Here is a 19,740-nt window from a genome sequence, read left to right as displayed (position 1 = left end):
GGGCACATTGTAATATTTAGATGGGACTTTGGCTAGGTTCGGAAGGGGACAATATTTTCCCACTTCTTCGAGTACCTCCCCCACAAAAGTTCACCACGCTCTAATAAAAAATACATCAAAACCTCATGTTGGTCTAAGAAAGTTTTCGATGTAGTTCAATCATTACACAACATGACAGTGAGTAACGGCTACAGTCGGGCGGGACCGATTATGGGATAACCTACAAGTATATTCATGGTAAAGTTTCTATAGATCTGAAACACTTTGGAATGAACGAATCCCGCAGGATATTGTCAGGTTTGGTTCTTAAGGGTTAAAAACAATGTTATGTTGCAATAGGAACATAGCCACAAGATAATGCCGATTTCCGTGTCAATTGCCTTGTATTTACGCCCCTCGTTCGTGCTCATATAATGGCACCTCCCGATATTCCCGATATTTTTATGATTTTAGGGACATTATTCACCGGAAATGTTTAACATTTGGTACTAGAAGTTCGTAATGGATACTACAGCCTAAAGCAGAAAATTGAGTGTGCAGGTTCACTTCTTCGTATAGCCCCCATATATCGGTACCTCCCGATATTCGGTATTTTGGTGATTTAAGCGACATTATTCATCGGAATTGTGTCAAACTTTATATTCGAAGTTCGTAATGTATACTACAGGCTATGATAGAAAATTGTCCGTGCAGGTCCACGTCTTCGTATAGCCCTCATATATCGGTACCTCCCCATTTTTCGGTATTTTGGTGATTTAAGCGACATTATACACCGGAATTGTTCCAAATTTGAAATTTGTAGTTCGTAATGGATACTACAGCCTAAAGCAGAAAATTGTCTATACAGGTCCACGTCTTCGTATAGCTTCCATATAGCGGCACCTTCCGATACTCGGTATTTTGGTGATGTTAGCAACATTATTCACCGGAATTGTTTTCAAATTTGGGATTTGAAGTTCGTAATGGATACTACAGCCTATGACAGAAAATTGTCTGAGCAGGTCCAGGTCTTCCTATAGCCCCCATATAACCGCACATTCCGATATTCGGTATTTTAATGATTTATTCACCGGAATTGTTTCAAATTTGGTGTTTGAAGCTCGTAATGGATACTACAACTTATGACAGAAAATTGTTTTGGTACCTCCCTGTATTCGGTATTTTGATGATTTTAGCTACAATGGCCACATACGGTATTTTTAAGATTTGAACGGATTTTATTTTTTGGAATATTGGTTCCAAATGCTGGAGGGTATTCAAAGTTCGGTCCGGTCGAACTTACAGCTTTTTTTTTTTTTTTTTTTTTTTTTTTTGATCGTGAAAATGGATCATATCGGTCTACTTTTTCTGATGCTTCCCCTACAATAGTTCGACAATTTCGAAAAATTCAAGGATATATTTCACATAAATTATCCGTATGTTCATGTTTATCGAGTACCCGATATAGAAATCCAAATTTAGTTCGTTGGATTATTTATATAAAAAACGATCATTGAAGATATTGCTCTACGGGTTTTTTATACCATTCTCCAAAAATTAAAAGTTTAGATGGCAGTAGATTTCGCATGGAATTCCAAATTGGTTCGAGCCCACGTCTCCACATAACGATACCACCCTAATTTAGGTATATTTGGAGGCTTTGTACCTTTATTCAACCGGAATTGACTGTAATTTAATAGTGGATATTCTCTCATTTTGGCACAGTCCTCATATATTAGTACCATTCGATTTTTGGTGTTTCGATAACTTCTCCCGATTTTAGATACTAAAAATTGTCCTTTGGATTTTAACCAGATTTACTTACAAATTGCTATTTACACTCATCAATGATAATGTTAGACATAGGCTTCATATATATTTTTTTCCTCCCATGCCGATAATACCCAAAAATATATCGTAAATTCAAATCATCAATTTGATTCTAGATTTTAATTCCCAATTGTGTAAACATTGTTACCAGACTACACAATGCCAAACGTTACCCTTTTTTTGCAAAACATTCATTGCATTTTCAATTTATTTATTAATCTTTCTGCCATATTTCATATCTTTTTCTTTTTATCTACAGGCATAAATAATTCTCAGTTATGAATATCGTAACAAAATAGTCTGTAATTAAAATCAACAAATGAATGCATTGGAGGATGGTTGTTGCAATGTGTTATTGAAATCCATACTCGGCTCTCAAACAGACTCTCTCTCACTCTCTAAGTTTTTCAACTCGTTCGCAAATAGTGTAATAGCCCTATTAACGTAGTAGATTGAATGTAACCCCTTTGCACAAACCCCCCAATAGAGCACACACACACACACGTACTCACAGATGCTTACACAGAGTCAGTTAAATGTCGTAGATTGTTGCACTCTCTCCATGGCAAAATGAATTCATTGAAGAAGGAGAATCATCGATGTGGAAAAGGACGTGAGAGAAGAGAGCTGATAGAGGAGGTGGGGTGGGTTGAAATGAAGGCAACAAAAAAGTGTTTTCAATTTCAACAAAATTGCAAAATCGCAGACATATTGACATCATGCGATATGCAAATAAATAAACAACAACGACAACAGCAACACCAAAGGGAAAAAGAGCAAAACAAATAACAACTATACAATGCAAAGTAGACAAAAAGAAAAACAAGAAACAGAACAGAAAATAGCACTGAATTTCAAAACAAAACGTCATCGTCGTCGTCATAATAATAAAATAAAACAGCAAAAGATGATGATGAAGTGGAAGAAGCATAAAACACGAAAGCCAACAGCAAGTGACAATACAAACAATCTCATAATGAGCACACACACAGTCTCCTCCTCCCCCCATCCCATCCCATGGCAAACTGCTGCTGCGTTCATGCTTCAAAACTAGAACGTGTTGAAATTTTCGTCTACGGAAAACGATGTCATCGTCATTGCAATTGTGTGACATGGAAGGAAACGTGTTGTGAATTTGGAATAAAAACTGATGAGAAGCAAGGATATCAGCACGAAATAGACGTAGAAGAAGAAGGAAACGAAAGAAACTTGGTTGACAGGTAAGTGGTTGAGACTTGTTTTAACTTTTAACTAAAATATGTTGTTTAACTAAAAAAATGTTGGTTTGATGATATTGGTAATGTAATGTTTTGGATTATGGACTCTTGATAACAATCTTAATTTAAAGTAATTGAAGCTTCCATTTTAAAAGTGTAGCTCTCAATAAAATTGTATATATCAATGAAATTTCTGTTTCTATGCCCCTAGGATGTATTTTATGTTTCTAATTACGATATAATTATTTTATATATATATTCTTGATCAGTGAAAATTCTGATTCCGATTTAGCCATGCATGCTGAAAGTGTTTGTAATTATCCTTACTAATCGTCAAATCTAGGAAGCAAAGGATGAGCCCAAAGATCTCTATTAAATTTCATAGCTCTATCCTAGATATTGCAAAATACCCTTATATATGGTCAAAACCATAAAAGAGCCTTAAAAAAAGGACCCGGAACTCCAATGGAGTTCTATCTAAAAACGAGTACCTATCAACCCCACTTGGAATATTTCACAACCCAGACTGGTTATTGAGCAGTAAAATTATAAGGAAATTTGCAGCGAATTTTAAAAAGAGTTAATTTTTCCAGAAATAAACAAGGCTTTTATTAACAAAAATTGATGGCATTTTCTAATGGTACATATTGAGGATACAAATTTCTTTTGTTCAGAGACTCACAATGAATTTTGATCTAGAATATTTCTTACTTGGACATTTCCCAAAAAAAAAAAAATGAAGTATAAAGAGAGATTTTGAATGGATACATTTTAATTATCAGTACAAAAAAGAACAAAGAAATAATTTTCACTTTTAGTACATAGATTTTGAATGTATTTTTCATAAAAACTATTGTACATAGACATATGGTTTATCCTGAGAATTATAGTAGAATTTTGTGTAGAATATTTCTTCTTTTGATACCTTCTACCTAAAACGACATTTTATGTTACTTTCAGGCGTCAAATCGAAAAAAGGCCGGTAAAAATTGATCAAAAAAATTGAGAAATATTTTCGGTTTTTTTTTTCGAAACATTAATGCAAAAATATTTTGCCATAATGTTTTCTTTGGTGACTGTAGTAAAATTTGATGAAGAATATTTTTGTCTTTGACGTCATCCTTCTAAAATGCTGATTTGTTGGAGATTTTTGCACAAACTCACACATAGTACGGGCTTTACCCTAAAATGTGTTTTTAATAAATCTGAATTCCTGACGTTTAGGTAATATTTATACCCTTGACGTCTTCTAGGACCTATAGTACAATTTTATGACAAATAATTTTGTGGAATATTTTGACTTGCTACGATTCCGTTTAACAAGAGTTTTTAACATCTTTCTAAAAAAGGATCAAAAATGAAATGTTTTTCGTATTTTTATTAGTACTCAATGACCAAAGATACTAAAAAGACTTTTGAGAAACCTTAATGCGAAAAATTCTGTTTAGGTTACTTTGCGATGTAAACTTTCAAAACGCTGTACTTTGATAATTTGCTCTTTTTTCCTCGTAATCATTTTTATTTTTTGCACAGTGTGATTGTTTTTTTTAACCTTTGGAGGCTATATAAAAACGGATCAGAAATATTATCTTGATGTATCTCCCCAGCCGTAAAAATATATTCATATTGGTATATAACCATTTTTCTGGATATATTTCCTTATAAGCTTTAAGCCTACATGTGATCGGTTCTGTGGGACAGAGCGCAAATCATATTTGAGTCCGAACTTTTGAATCAAATATAGGGAAACACTCAAAAATACTTCCCTGAAATCAGCGGAAAAATAGCTAACAAGATTTCAATAAATTCGAATTTTTTTTTATACCCTCCACCATAATTTGGAAAGTATATTAAATTTGTTTTTCCGTTTGTAACACTTTGAAATATACATTTTAGACCCCAAACCGTATATAATTCTTGATCAGCATAAAATTCTGTATCGATTTATCGAAGTCCGTACGTCTGTGAAAATCACTCTAGATTCGAAACGAATAGAATTACTTTGATAAAATTTTACACAAATGTGGGTTTGGTATTGAAAATGGGCTATATAGGTCCAGGTATAGCCCCTATAACATATACCTGTACCTCCCTATATTCGGAATTTTGATGATTTTAGCGACATTATTCACCGGAATGGTTGCAAATGTCGTATTTGAAGTTCCTAATAGGTACTGCAACCTGTGAAAATAAATTGCCCCTGCAGGTCCAGGCCCCAATAAAACGGTATCCCTCCTTATATTCGGTATTTTTAAGATTTTAACAAATTTGTTATCGATTTATTTATTTATTTTTATATTGAAAATTTGTTCCAAATGTTAGAGGTTATTCAAATTTCGGTCGAACTCATTGGTTTTTTATTATTTTATATTTACTCCTTAATTGGATTGCAATGATTCGGGGTACTTAATTCTGCAAAAATTCCACAAAATTCTTTCAATTTAACTCTGTCAAAATAAAGAAAATTTGAAAACTCATTACCAAACCACATACATATGGACTACATCGCGCATCTTTCGTATTAAACCATTTCTCCCTCCCCCATGCTGTTGGTTATTGATGTAGTTCCCTCGTACACTACTCCAGTTGATATTCAAATGAACTTCGTGTTTTACATTTAACGAACTGTGAACTGTTTAGTAATAACAACAAAAACAACAGCAACCATATCGTAATCAACGACAACAACAGCAACAACGACAGCAATTTATAAACGAACAGCAAAAGCAGCAGTCAGTGGCTTAGCAAGTGCAACATGAGCAGAAATGAAGTTGGGGAGCGGGACGTACAGAGCGAAGACCGAGGGGGAATATTAAATGAATTACAAATATCAAACATACAAATGTACACACAAAAATATGTATATACATACACACGTACATGTATGTGGTGTAAATGTAAATGTGGTGTGTTTATCTGTAACTTGTGTATATGAATTTAGTCTGCAAATGAACAGTAGAGCGAACAGTGTTTGCACAAATTTGCATATCATCCATACACACAAACGAATGTGCATGCAACATACATATGTATGTATATATGTGTTTGTGTTGATACAAGAGATTATGACACTATGATACAATGCATTTTGTTGATAGGTTCATAATTCAAGATGAAAATATCTGTCGGGATGTATGTTCGTACGGGTTATATGTGTGTAATGCAGATGTACAAAGAGTGGAGCTTGTGTTCAGCACAAACACCTACTGCAATTCATCTATCCAGCCAATGCCTGAATGCGGGGAGGGAGGTAGACGTGCTGCTCTCCTGTAAACCACAAAAACCACAACAATACAGAAATATTATTTAATGTTCATAAAAGCATAATTATTAATGTGATTGTGTGTACGGAGACGATGACGAGAACGAGGCACATTGGAATGGAATGCCACAACATGTTTTTTTTTTTGTATGGTAGTGAGCTATTTTAAAAGTTATGTGGTATTTGTTTTAACAATTTTTAGATTTTGAATTTTTGGACAATGCATTTTATACCCTCCACTTTTAAGGAAGGGTATATTAAATTTGTCTTTCCGCTTGTAACACCTCTAAACATTCGTCGTAGACCCACCAAAGTACATATATTCATGATCAGCATAATATTCTAAGAAAAATTCGATTTAACGATGTCCGTCTGTCGCTCTGTTTGAATCACGATACAGTCCACATTATTTGATGCAGAGCTTTAAAAGAGCTTTATACTGAGATATATCGGTCCACGCTTTGGTATAGCCGTTATATATTATATATATATATTTTTCCACGGAATTTTTATATCCTACACCACAAGGTGGTCAGGGTATTATGTCTTTGTGCATTTGTTTGTAACATGGAGAAGGAAGCGAGATAGACCCATAGTTACTTTTGAGGATCTCCATAGAATCACTTTCTGAGTTGATTTATGCATGTCAGTCCGTCCGTCTGTTCATGATTCTTGCGAACAAAATGCAGGACGCATTTATTATCCGATTAAGATGAAATTTTGCACCAATCATTTGTTTGGCTCAAGGACGAACCCTATTGAAATTGGAGATAATCGGTAAAAATTTAGATATAGCTCCCATATATATCTTCTTCCGATTTGCCTTTTATTGTGCACCAAACGTGTAATATCAGCCCGAATAGCATGGAATTTTGCACATACAACCAAATTAGGTCTGAAAATAAGTACGTCAAATTTTAAAGAAATCGGTTCAAATATAGCTATAGCTCCCATATATATAGTTCATCTGATTTGTTATTTTTGTCCTCCGCAGCCGTAATATGCACTCTGTTACAACAATATTTGGGGAAATATATCAAATGCAGCACAGAAATACCTTTGCTAAATTTTATCGAGATCGGTTCAGATTTGAATATGGCTCCCATATATAACTTCGTCCGATTTCCCTTTTATTGTGCACCAAATGTCTAATATTAGCCCAAATAGGATGGAATTTGGCACATACGACCGAATTGAGTCTAGAAGCTAGTATGCCAAATTTGGTGAAGATCGGTTCAGATATAGCTATATCTCCCATATATATTGTTCATCCGATTTGTTATATTTGTTACCCACAACCGTAATATGCACTCCGTAACAACGATATTCAGGGAAATATTTCAAATACAGCTCAGATATATCTTTGCCAAATTTTATCGTAATCGGTTCAGATTTGGATATAGCTCTCCTATATATCTTTATCTGATTTCAAATTAATTTTGCACCAAATGGGCAATACAATTCCGAATTTAAAATATACAAATGCTTTGGCGTATTTAGTCTTTTGAGCTTTAAATTATAATTATAATCATAGCGTGTATGATTGAATTCCCCCATGAAAACTTTTAATTGTTATGTGGAGCTCTACTAAATTAGCAAAGTGGTGTAGGGTATCATAAAGGGCCGACTTTAGGACTTTCTTTGCTTGTTGATATTAAGAGTTAGTAACGGGCTCTACTTATGGTGGCAGAATATTGGCTATATAAGTGCACGTTGTGCTATAGGCTCCATAAAACGATGCCTCCCGTTATTTGGTATTTTTAAAGTTTTAGCTACATTTTTCAACGGATTTTTCTAAAAAGTGATATTTGTAGTTCGTAATGGGTTCTAGCTGCGGTGACAGAACATTGTATATGTAGGTCCATGTTTTCGTATAGGCCCCACGGTACATTCGTATATTTGGAATTTTGACAATTTAAGCCACACTTGCTAACGGATTTGTGTAAATTTGGCATTTGTAATTCATAATGATTTCTACAACCGTTGTCAAAACATTGTCCATTGTTTCCATATAACGTTACCCACCGATATTAGGTAGTTTGAAAATCCTCCTAGTCACAGTTACCCACGAATTTTTTTCAAATTTGATATCAAGACTCGCAGTAGATAAAAATCTTTGTAACATACAATTGTCTATATAGGTTCCTGTTTTGATGTGGCCACCACATAACGGCACCATCACCTTTATTGTTTTTTTTTTTTTTTTTTTTTTTTTTTTTTTTTTTGAGAACTTTACCGCATACCATACTTGTATTTGTAGTTTAAAATGGAATACGTTTAAATCCAGATACTTTTATGTATTTTTTTTCTTTAGTTAATGGTGGAGGGTGTTTAAAGTTCGCCTTGGCGGATGTTAATGTTTTTTATTTTAAACTGAAATTAGTGACTTTTGGTCTATGTTATGACAGAAGCAAATAAATTAGTAAACATGACTTTTAAACATTTTTACATATTAATTATATCCTGATCCAACTTCAGGGAGGTCTCAGAAAAAGTGAGCTAAGTCCATAGTAGTTTCAAATATGGTCAATAAAAATGTTGGGATATGATATTAGCCTATTGATTCATATGTTGACTTGAATAGGGGAGTTATCCAAATATCATAAAATGGGTCTTAAACGTTTATGCGATAAGTCATAGTTTTGGCCATATCAAATAAATGTACCCCATGTGGCCATACGCCAATGTTCGTTCTACTATCTTCCGGTAGCTCCACCATAAAAAACATCCAATTTTTTTTTTGTTCCAATATAATTCGATTACAAAACAACTAGAGTACCCGATATGCACCAATAAAACTCATTTATCATTTAATCATTTAAAATATCACATTTCCTATTTAAGACTCTAAACTTTACATTTTCATAAATTTTTATCAATTTTGTCGGTTTATCGGCTCTAAAAGTAGTCACAAATGAAATGCCGTATTGTGAATGGTTATTGTTGTTGGCGCGAAGATTCGAAGACGTAATCACTCTGTGCCCCGTTACTCATTGCTTCGTATGATAAAAGTAAGTCATTTAGTCTTCTACATTTTTTAGGAATGACATTAGCTTACTGGTAATGCAAATGGTATGTAGTTGTTCTTATTAGCAATGTTAAAAGTGACAAATAAGCTTAGTAAATTTTTGTGGATCTAGCACCGACATTGTCAGCAGGAGACCAGGTTTGTTCGGCAAAAGTTGGGATATTTGTTGGCTTTTAAAAATTTCGCCTAGACTGAATTTTTTATTTCTTATACCATTTGGTTGGCATTAGACCCATAAAAGAATTGATAATCAATCGACTAGTCTCTAGCGGGAATTATAGCCAAACAGACGTCGAATACTTAAGTGCCTTTTGTGAACATCGTATTTTCAATATTTCTGCCAAATTTACCATTTCCGCAATATTGGGAATATTTTCTCATTGATTCGCCGTGATGAACTCATTGAATTGTCGATGGTATTTCTGTGTGAACAGCAAAAAAACAAAAACATGAATCAATAATTCGTAGAGTGTGACTGCTCATCATTAATCTCTTCACGTTCACGGGATATTGAGTAAACAAAACTATTGCCGGTGCGTAGATTTACAGTCAGTCGCCTTGGGAAAATTCCTTATCCACAAAATTGATTCTAATCATTGGAATTGTAATATTAGGGTGTTTCAGAAAAAATTGATGGAAAACAATTTTAGAAAAATAAAAACATAAACATAATGACACATAATTGCAGATTGGCATCATGGCTTGATATATTTAGTGACATATAAGGGAAGTCAGAATCCTGGTGTCGTTTTTCTGCATAATTTGACATTAATATGCCAGGCAACGATGCCAAGCAACATTTGTATCATCACTTTAAGGTTTCGATAATAATATATAGATATTTAGATTTTAGATATCTGTTAAAAAATGATGGTATGTCTAAGAAATGAGAACATATAAGTCCCAATTTCGTTTGATTGTTTATCCATGTTTTTCCATCTCTGACACATTTTTTCTTTTTTGCTTTGGCATTTGCTATTTGTCTTTTTTTGTGGTCTGGCGTATTTTGTTGATGAAGATTTGATTAACATAAATATTTATGGGATTGATTTGTTTACTAAAATTTATTTTCAAACTATGTTAGACGGTTCGTTCACCACTCAGACCGCCGACACACACACAAATGTTGTGTTCCCATTCATCCATCCGCAACTCACCATAAATTGATGGTAAATAAAATGTTGTTGTTGCTGCTGTTGTTGTTGATAATAACGACCATCGACGACGACGTTGATGAAGATGATGATGTTGATAATGATGGCGGCTACAACAAACAACAACAGTTTTATCTTTTTGTTTTTTATACACTAATCTCTGGCCCATCTTCGTCATAATCGCATCATATCAACAATAACAACAACAACAACGCACAACCAGACAGACAGACAGACACACAAACCATTCATTCTTCAATGGCCATTCGCCCAACGGGCATCAGCAATGAAAAATCATCATCAAATAATATTTTTTATGAACAACAAATAACCAATACAACTTAACAACAGCAGCAGCAGCAGCAACAGCAACAAAAACCACAGCGAAATTTATTTTCACAAAAAAAATAATGTTTTCAATGCTCACAGTGTTACGAGTTCGTAAAAAACGTTTTTTGAGTTTAGATATGAGTTCTGTCAATTTTGAAACAAAGAAAAATTTGGGCTATATTTGTTACTTCCCTCACTTTATATGAAATACAGGGTGAGATAAAAAAAACTGCAACAAAGGCAAACGCCATAATTTTTATTTTTTTTTTTTAAATTTATTGAATGAAAGCAAAAAATTTCGGAAATAGCATCCAATTTTAGAATTAGTTTAAATTTGTTGAATTCTTCACCTTTGGCACGAATTATGGCCTTCAAACGGCCAATGAAACCGTCACAAGCTGCCCGAATGTTGCTCTGCGGTATTTTGGTCCATTCCCGGCGAGGCGCCTACTTGGTGTGATCGACACTTTGGTATTTTCTAGTGCCAACCTCGCTTTACAAAATACTCCAACGGATTGCTATCTGGGGATTTTGGTGGCCATTGTGCGCCTTAAATGATAGTGCTGAGTCCTGTTGGAATGTCCAAGGTCTGCGCCCAAAATGTTTGCGGGCCCAAGGCTTTGATACACCCTCCAGAATATTTTTGCTATAATATTCGGCATTAAATCTGATGCCACTGTCGATTAATACCAGCGGAGAGCGACCATCGGCTGTTGTGGCGGCCCACACCATCACACTATGGCCGTCATGAGTTCTGGTGGTCAATCGAAGGTGCATATTTTTAGCTGACCCCTTTGGTCGGCCCTTGAGTCCTGGTGGCCAACCGAAGGTGCACATTTTCAGCTGAACTCTTTGACAAGTAAACACGATCACATTTTGTTTGTTTACAAACTGCTGGGCAATGAATGTTTTCTCATCGGAGAAAAATTTGGCAGTTCACCACTTTCGGCCAAGCGAAGCTACTCTTTAGCTCTTCTGAGTCTATTTTCTTTCTGTTGCGGTTTAAGTTCTTGCACTTTTTGGAATTTCAATGGCAATATCCCGAACTCATTTTTCAATATTTGCCGAATAGAATATTGTGATATGCTCAGCTCACGAGCCATTTTTCGGCCACTGCGACGCGGGTTTCGATCAAGTAGCTTCTTTACTTTTCGAACCATTTCTGCTGATGTTGTTGTTTTCTTCAGTCCACTTCCTTGACGTTGGGATACGCTACCAGTATTACGCCAACGAGCGATGGTACGATACACAAAAGATTTATTCACATTTAAATGCTGGAGTGTTGTAACGATGGCCATTTGTGGTTTTCCAGCCAAATATAAAGAAATCACACTATCACGCTTGAATTCCATCACGAATAGCTTTCGTTGTGAAAAATTCTTACCAAAATGCTTTTGTACGCTTGTAAACAATATAATGACCTATCACTGCAATAATTTTAACAGCTGTCAGACCAATGACTTAGGAATGATAGCAGTCTGAAGTTAGTTGCAGTTTTTTCATCTCACCCTGTAAATTTTGGGATATCCGACGAATTTTATGAGGTGTTGCAAACGGAATGACAAATTTAATATGCCCTCCATTAGGTGGTGGAGCGTATACAAATATGAATTTAGTCATACCGGAAAAGAATTCATTTCGGCCAAAAACCTGAAGAAAGTTTAGGACTGAATTCTGTTCAAATACAAACTCTCGGTCACATACAAAAGTTTCCGAAATTATAGATTTTTTGGAGGTCCGTCTATTTTAAGAGACGAGAAACAACGGCCGACATATCCAAAGAACAAAAATATTATTACCGCAACCCCTTAAAGTATGGGAATATAATTGAGGAGGGTTAACATTTTCGTTACACTTAAGTTTTTCCCTTGGGTCTGGTACCTTTAATTTGTGCCGATATTCATTTTATGTTTTTAAAGCGTAACACTGTGCTAACAACGCCATATATTCCCGCAAATATTTTTACTGTCAGCAGCATCGTTTGTTTCTCTTCTTGCCGTTCAGCATTTCCATCAAAAAATATAGTAGAAATCCAACAAAAGAAATAAACAAAACCAAAAAAAGCCATCAAAACCAACATCAGCAAAAATATTTGATAAGCAAAGGCTGTCGTCACAGCCACTTGTGGTGCAAATACTAAAGAAACCTTTTTTTCTGTTTTCGTATTTTTTGCAGGTATTACCAGATCTCGACCAAAAATTGGGGATTTTTTTCTTCAAAAAGGTAAGAAAAGCAATGGATATAAAAGAGGATCAGATGAACACAGAACATAGTCCCACATGTAAATATAATGAAGAAGTGTTGGAGTTGAAGCAAATCTACTGGAGAATCTACACACGTTTCCCAAAAAAATATAATCCCACAGCCATATATGATAATCATTTAACCCCAACACAATGGTATTTCTCTCGATATGGCAACATTGTCCTCGTCAGCAACACTTGTCTTGTCGTGTGTTGTTTGTTTTTATAGAATGATGATGCCTCAACTGGGCTCCCCTATCACCTCTCTCTCTCGCTCTCTTCCACATTGTTGGCTCCCCAATAGCCTTGCCTGAGAGAAGTTGCGTTGGGCAATGAAGTTTGTGTAAAATAAGTGAGAAGGGAATCCAAGAGACAGGAGAGCCGCTAAATATGAAAATAAAGAAGAAGAAATACTGAATTACTGAAATACTCGTAAAATGACGTGACGTTTTGTGATGTGCGTGACGTGGTGTGGTTTCCACCCGTCTTTTGAGGTTGCTCTTTTTCATTTGTCGGTAGGTAGGTAGTTGTTGGTGTCTTGTGTACATACTACAGACATACGAACATAAGTATTTACGTTACAATTTTTTCGTTTTCTCTTTTTAAGTCTTTAAAAGTTTATTTATTTGTAAAGAATAAGGAGAATAATAAAACAACATAAAATACCTAAATTAAATAAAAAAACAAAACTATGCAGTATAGAACCTAAGCAAAAAACTCACCCTGTGCAAAAATAGACGTAGAATGAAAAAAATAAAAAAATACAATAACAAAAACGGGGAAAAAAAAAGCCAATCAAATGAAATTGAATTTCATTGGAGGCCGAAATGTTGCAAAAAAAGGAACATTAATTTATGTAAATATATATTTTTTGTTTAAATTTCTGGCATCTTTAAGATGTCGAAAACCCCCTTAAATCTAAAACCTGGAAAGATGCAATTTCTATTTTATTTTAAACTATTTTAAATTACCTATAAAAAACTACCTATATTCTCTAATTTTGAATAAGTTACTTTTTTGTGTATAAAATACTTTTAGTTAGATTAATATTTTAATGAAAATATATATTTGTTTTAAGTTAAGAAATCTGAACTGCTTAAAAATATACCAAATTAAACAAACCCTGGATTAGCTACCTAAATAAATTACCCGAGGCAGTTTAGTTGTAGAACACCTTGTAATAATATTTGTAAGTTTCCTTGTTTATAAACATATTCAACTAAACATATAATAAATAATACTGAAATAAACATATATTAGAATAACAAAAACAACTAATATTAATTAATAATTAAATTAATACAGCACAAGGCTAATTTCAATAAAGAAAAAAACAAAATCAAATGAATTACAAACAAATCAATGTTAGTTTTAAACACTTTTTAAGCACAATATTAGTTTAAACAAAAAAACAATGATATTCAAAGTAACTACAACTGACAAACTTCTACGCTAAATTAGTAAATCTTTTAGAACTCCTTCCTGTCCTCTAAATGAATTTTCCGAACATGAAATACAAACTTGAGAAAAAGAAAAAAAAAACAAAAACAATCACCCATCCCTTTTTAGATGTTAAACTAAAACAAATGTACTCTAAACATATACAACAACAACAACTACAATTAAATGTATGTAATTATGGTAATCGTAATCTTAATAATGTTATTCTTTTCAAATACAAACAACAACAACAAAACAAAGTTATCAAAACTATTTAACACAATAAACCAATAAAATGGAATACCTACATATATAACAATGAAACAATATGCCTTCTTCTTTCATATTCAAATCAAAAGTTCTCCGAAATCTGACCCATTTGCTTTGCAGATTTCAAGCGTAAGTATGGCAGTTAGATTCTTGTATATTCAAATATTATCTGCAATAAGTGTCACAGGTAATTCTGAATTATTGTCATGAGGCTCTAAGGCTTTCCGGTTTTTTTAAAACTTAACACAGAAAGTTGTGGTCTTTTAAATCGGGCTGTATAAATTAATATAGCAGATTAAATGGCATGCTCGCATTTTTAACTATAAAATTAGTTCTGTTCTATAATATACAAGTTTCAATGGTACTTATTAATTTTATAACTTTTTATTCGAAACTCAATTCGCGTCTCTAGAAATAACCCCGAATGAAAAGAATAAAACTTGGACAGTGTGATACCCTACAACAGTCTGCAAATTTAGCTTCCCGTACAAAATATTAAAGGGTGTCCCAACTGGAACGCAATTTTTTTAAAACTTTAATACAACACTGACATTTTAAAACAAGTAAGCAAAGGCTACAGTCGAGCGGGGCCGACCGTTGAATACCCTACAACACTATAATAAATCGTACAGTTTATATAGGCGAGATACTCGAAAGGATTCCACAAGATATGTGACAAATAATAACAGAAAACCATCAGGTTTCGTTCTCTAATTTTCGAATAATAGCAACTTAAACTAATTCGCTCATTTCCAATTTATTGGTAGATGTTGCACGTAAATGGGCTTCCTAGATCTGGAACCAATATTTCCCAAAGACCTATAATCTCTCAGAAGTGGCAAAAGATTAACATTTATTATTGGTTTTTGACTGAAACGCATCTATATGAGATACAGACATTTGACTATATTCTTCAACGAAATCAGCGTTAATGATTTGTGAATTCTCCAAAAAGTCGCTGGAATGGACACTTTCGTATTTAGTCTACAAAAGATGGCCATCCGAAACTGCTTGGCTTTTGCAATGTGCGGTAACCCCAAATGTGTTCAAATGTGCGTGAGGATTGGGCGATAATTACGACCTGCTGACAATTTTGCAGTTTTTTGGTCCATTTAAACCCATAAATATATGGCGATCATCTCCAAAAAGAGTAGGCTTCTATTCTGACCCTCATCTTATCCCAATGCAAAATTTCGTAAGGATCGGGCCATAAATGCGATCTGTATATGATATCCTGATATCATAACTACTTAGTTTTGTTAGCTGTAGAAATATTACCAAATGTTTAATTCAAAATGAAAATATGCCAAAAAAAATATGAAAAAATTGAAAAAATATGAGAAAATGTTACAAAACCAATATTTTCATCTTTAGAGAGATATTTTTATGCGATTTTTTAGACTTTTTTTCTTTCCTAACAAGAAGTCATTCTGAATTAATGAGAACTGTCGAAATCAGTTCAGCCGTTCTCGACATACTTATAAGAGATCTTTCAAGCATATCTTCTTTGATAGACATATATATCGCACATATTTTGCTATATATCCGATTTGTTGGATGTTAACATCAATGTAAAGGTCAGAAGTAACCTTGTCATGGCTTTGTGATTTCGCCGGGATTTAAAATATTCACGGTTTAATGAAAAATGTTGAATTTTTTCAACACAAAAGATATGGTCTATTTTACCCGCTAAATATTATCCGATTACCACCCAAATTGGTAGGCTTCTTCCCCGCCCTAAACTCTAGTTACATGCGAAATTCCGCGTCGATTGGTCTATAATTGCGACCTGTATAGCTACTGCAAAATCCGACATTTTTTTCAGTATTTGGTCCATTTCAACCCCTAAACATTTGGCGATCATCTCCAAATGAAATAGGCTTCTATTCTGACCCTAACCCCACCTTCGTGCAAAATTTCGTAAGGATCGGGCCATAAGTGCGTAGTAGCGTGATTACAAATTAACATGAACAGACGGACAGACGCGAAATAAGACAACCGGGAAATGGATGTATGACATGTGGCGCCTTATAGAAACCACATGCCCTCCACAATTTATCTTCAATTCTAGACAAGAATAAATGGTATCGAACACCATTGACTGTTTGCGCTTGACTGGCCATATTTTCACAAAAAAAGGTCCAACACTTCATCTTCAATTCTAGACAAGAAACCAGTAAAGAAAGCTTTAAAGTCGGGCGGGGCCGACTTTATGATACCCTACACCACTTTGCTAATTTAGTAGAGCTCTACATAACAATTAAAAGTTTTTATAGGAGAATTCAATCATACACGCTATGATTATAATTATAATTCAAAGTTCAAAGGACTAAATATGCCGAAGCATTTGTATCTTTTAAATTCGGACTTGTATTGCCCATTTGGTGCACAATTAATTTGAAATCGGATAAAAATATATATGGGAGTTATATCCAAATCTGAACCGATCTCGATAAAATTTAGCAAATGTATTTCTGAGCTGTATTTCATATATTTCCCCAAATATTGTTATTGCAGAGTGCATATTACGGCGGCTGTGGACAAAAATAACAAATCGGTTGAACAATATATATGTGAGCTATAGCTATATCTGAACCGATTTCGATCAAATTTGGCATACATATTTTCAGGCCTAATTTGGGTTTATATGCAAAATTCCATACAATTCGGACTGATATTACACGTTTGGTGCACAATAAAAGACAAATCGGACGAAGATATATATGGGAGCTATATCTAAATTTTGACCGATTATCTCCAATTTCAATAGGGTTCGTCCTTGGGCCAAACAAATGATTTGTGCAAAATTTCATCTGGATCGGGCAATAAATGCGACCTGTACTTTGTTTACAAAAATACATGGACAGACGGACAGTCGGACGGACAGACGGACGGACGGACATGCATAAATCGACTCAGAATGTGATTCTATGCAGATCATCAGAAGGAACTATGGGTCTATCTCGTTTCCTTTTGCCTGTTACAAACAAATGCACAAAGACATAATACCCTGACCACCTTGTGGTGTAGGGTATAAAAAATGGAATCGAACACCATTGACTGTTTGCGATTGACCTGACTTATTTTCACAAAAAAAGGTCCAATGATTCCACCAACCCAAAAACCACAACACACAGTGGGTGCATTGGCTTCTCGTGAATCACTAAGAGTTTCCTTACGCCTAATGCGAAAACTCTGCCACCTTGATAGAAATGGGCCTCGTCCATGAAGAAGATTTTATCGGTAAAACTGGCCTTTTCATGTTGTCTCTCTAATACCCAATTAAGGAACTCCCTTCGCAGTCATTTTTACTAACCTTCTACTAGCAAACAATAACAATTGTTCAAATGTCAAACAATGACACTTCAAGTGGCGCCAAATTTAAAAAATTCGTTCTAGTTGGGCACCCACTTTTACCCTAGTTAGATCGCATGACCCAAAATGCATCTTCAAAAAACATCGTCAGTAGGCGTTCCCTAAGAAAAAATTATGGGCACTGATAAAGAAAATGCTCCAACGTTCCAAAATCTTCCCCACATGGACAGTATTTGCTGTTATCTGCACATCCTATCTGATTTTGTAGGCATAGATGCCTCGTTGGGATCTATGTTAACCCATTAATCTCTTTCTTACCTAGGTTTTTAATTTTTACCTCATTGAGGTTAACCATAGGAATTTTTGACTTTCCCTACGTCGTCATTGTTCCATAGGGACATTTGGGCGTTTTTCTCCATGTCTTTAACCCTAGAGGTGACGCTTTTAAGAGTATTAGATTTTCCAAGTTTACTCTTGCAATTCCCCGCCTGTCGTGGCAAGAGAGTTCGCTGTCTCGTTATCTCTAATCCTCATATGATCTATATAAAGCCTGCTGAGACGTGTTAAGAATAGTTGTTAATTGAATTTATACATTCCAATACAGTTTAGCTTTTACGGCGATCTTACTGTCCGTGTTGGTATTCTGTAAATTCAACAGAAGAGGTCTAATTACGCTTTTGAATAGCCAGTGTGTCATCCATGTATTAAAACTCCATTTTGAGCTTTTAGCCTTTTTACACGTTGCCCAGTATCTATGAGTTATAATTGCTCATTCTTTGTTGTGGTCTCCCCAAATTAAGTTTCCTATCTAGAAATGCTGATTGTCTTGTTCAGGAAGACTGATTCATGGAAATGTCCCAGTTTTGTTTTCCTAGTGAAAAGGCATATCTTAGTGTTTCAAGGTATACGTTAAGACCTCTGGATCAAGTCAAGTTTTATGCGAGTTTCAGAGTCGACTCGGCCCTTCCCCACAACAAGTTAGGGTAATTTCCCTTTAAAAGTATTTTAACGCCGTCTTTATAGGCTTGTTCAAATCCTTCGTTGGTTCAAGTCCTTAATAGACTATAGATGGAAGTAACCCACAGGAGAGGTGATAAAATCCCTTTCTGTGGCGTTCCTTCAGCAACTTGATTTCTTAATCCGGAAAGTAAAGAGAAATTAAAATTTTCTACAAAAAAGGTTTCTCATATAATTTTAGGCTCTGTTCTTCTCTTTATTGCATAACCGATTTACGAATTGGATATCTTTTATTTATTTATTTATTATTTTTTTTAGCAATCTTATTGATTATTCAGTAGAACTCCAGGATATTTGAAACTTTGTACCCTCGCAATGTGGAAATTATGTATTTGTTTTCTGTTCTCGTCGGCAAGAAAATGATCAGATCAATCATAGAAATCAGCGTGGAATTCTATTTTCGCAACAAGCATTTTTGTCCAGGATCATTCCTCCAAATATGAGTAATTGAGGCAGAATAATTAGCGAATGTGGCAACGCCAACGAACCGTTTTCGTACCTTGGGCATCCTATTTATTGTGCTCAATGAATGTTAAGAAATTTAAAGAAAAATACTATAGTTGGATTGGAATATATGTGGTGGATGTTGATAGGTCTACAGACCTACAACATAGAATTTTGAAGACATATGTTCCTAAACGAGTAATGTTTCTTG

General features: G+C 34.5%; 1 long non-coding RNA gene across 1 annotated transcript in view; it reads left to right on the top strand.

Annotated features, from left to right (window-relative positions):
* Nucleotides 1–14,792, top strand: part of LOC131806585 (uncharacterized) — an 83,819-nt gene extending 69,027 nt beyond the window's left edge. The window contains exons 2-3 of the long non-coding RNA XR_009344097.1: nucleotides 2,069–3,029; nucleotides 12,976–14,792. This is a non-coding gene — a long non-coding RNA (uncharacterized LOC131806585). The remainder of the gene's footprint in view (nucleotides 1–2,068; nucleotides 3,030–12,975) is intronic.
* Nucleotides 14,793–19,740: the final 4,948 nt, after the last annotated feature.

This window comes from Musca domestica, unplaced genomic scaffold (assembly GCF_030504385.1).
Source record: "Musca domestica strain aabys unplaced genomic scaffold, Musca_domestica.polishedcontigs.V.1.1 8, whole genome shotgun sequence".
Taxonomy (NCBI): Eukaryota; Metazoa; Arthropoda; class Insecta; order Diptera; family Muscidae; genus Musca; species Musca domestica.
The sequence above is the reverse complement of the archived record's forward strand: the minus strand, read 5'-3'. Positions and strand labels throughout refer to the sequence as shown.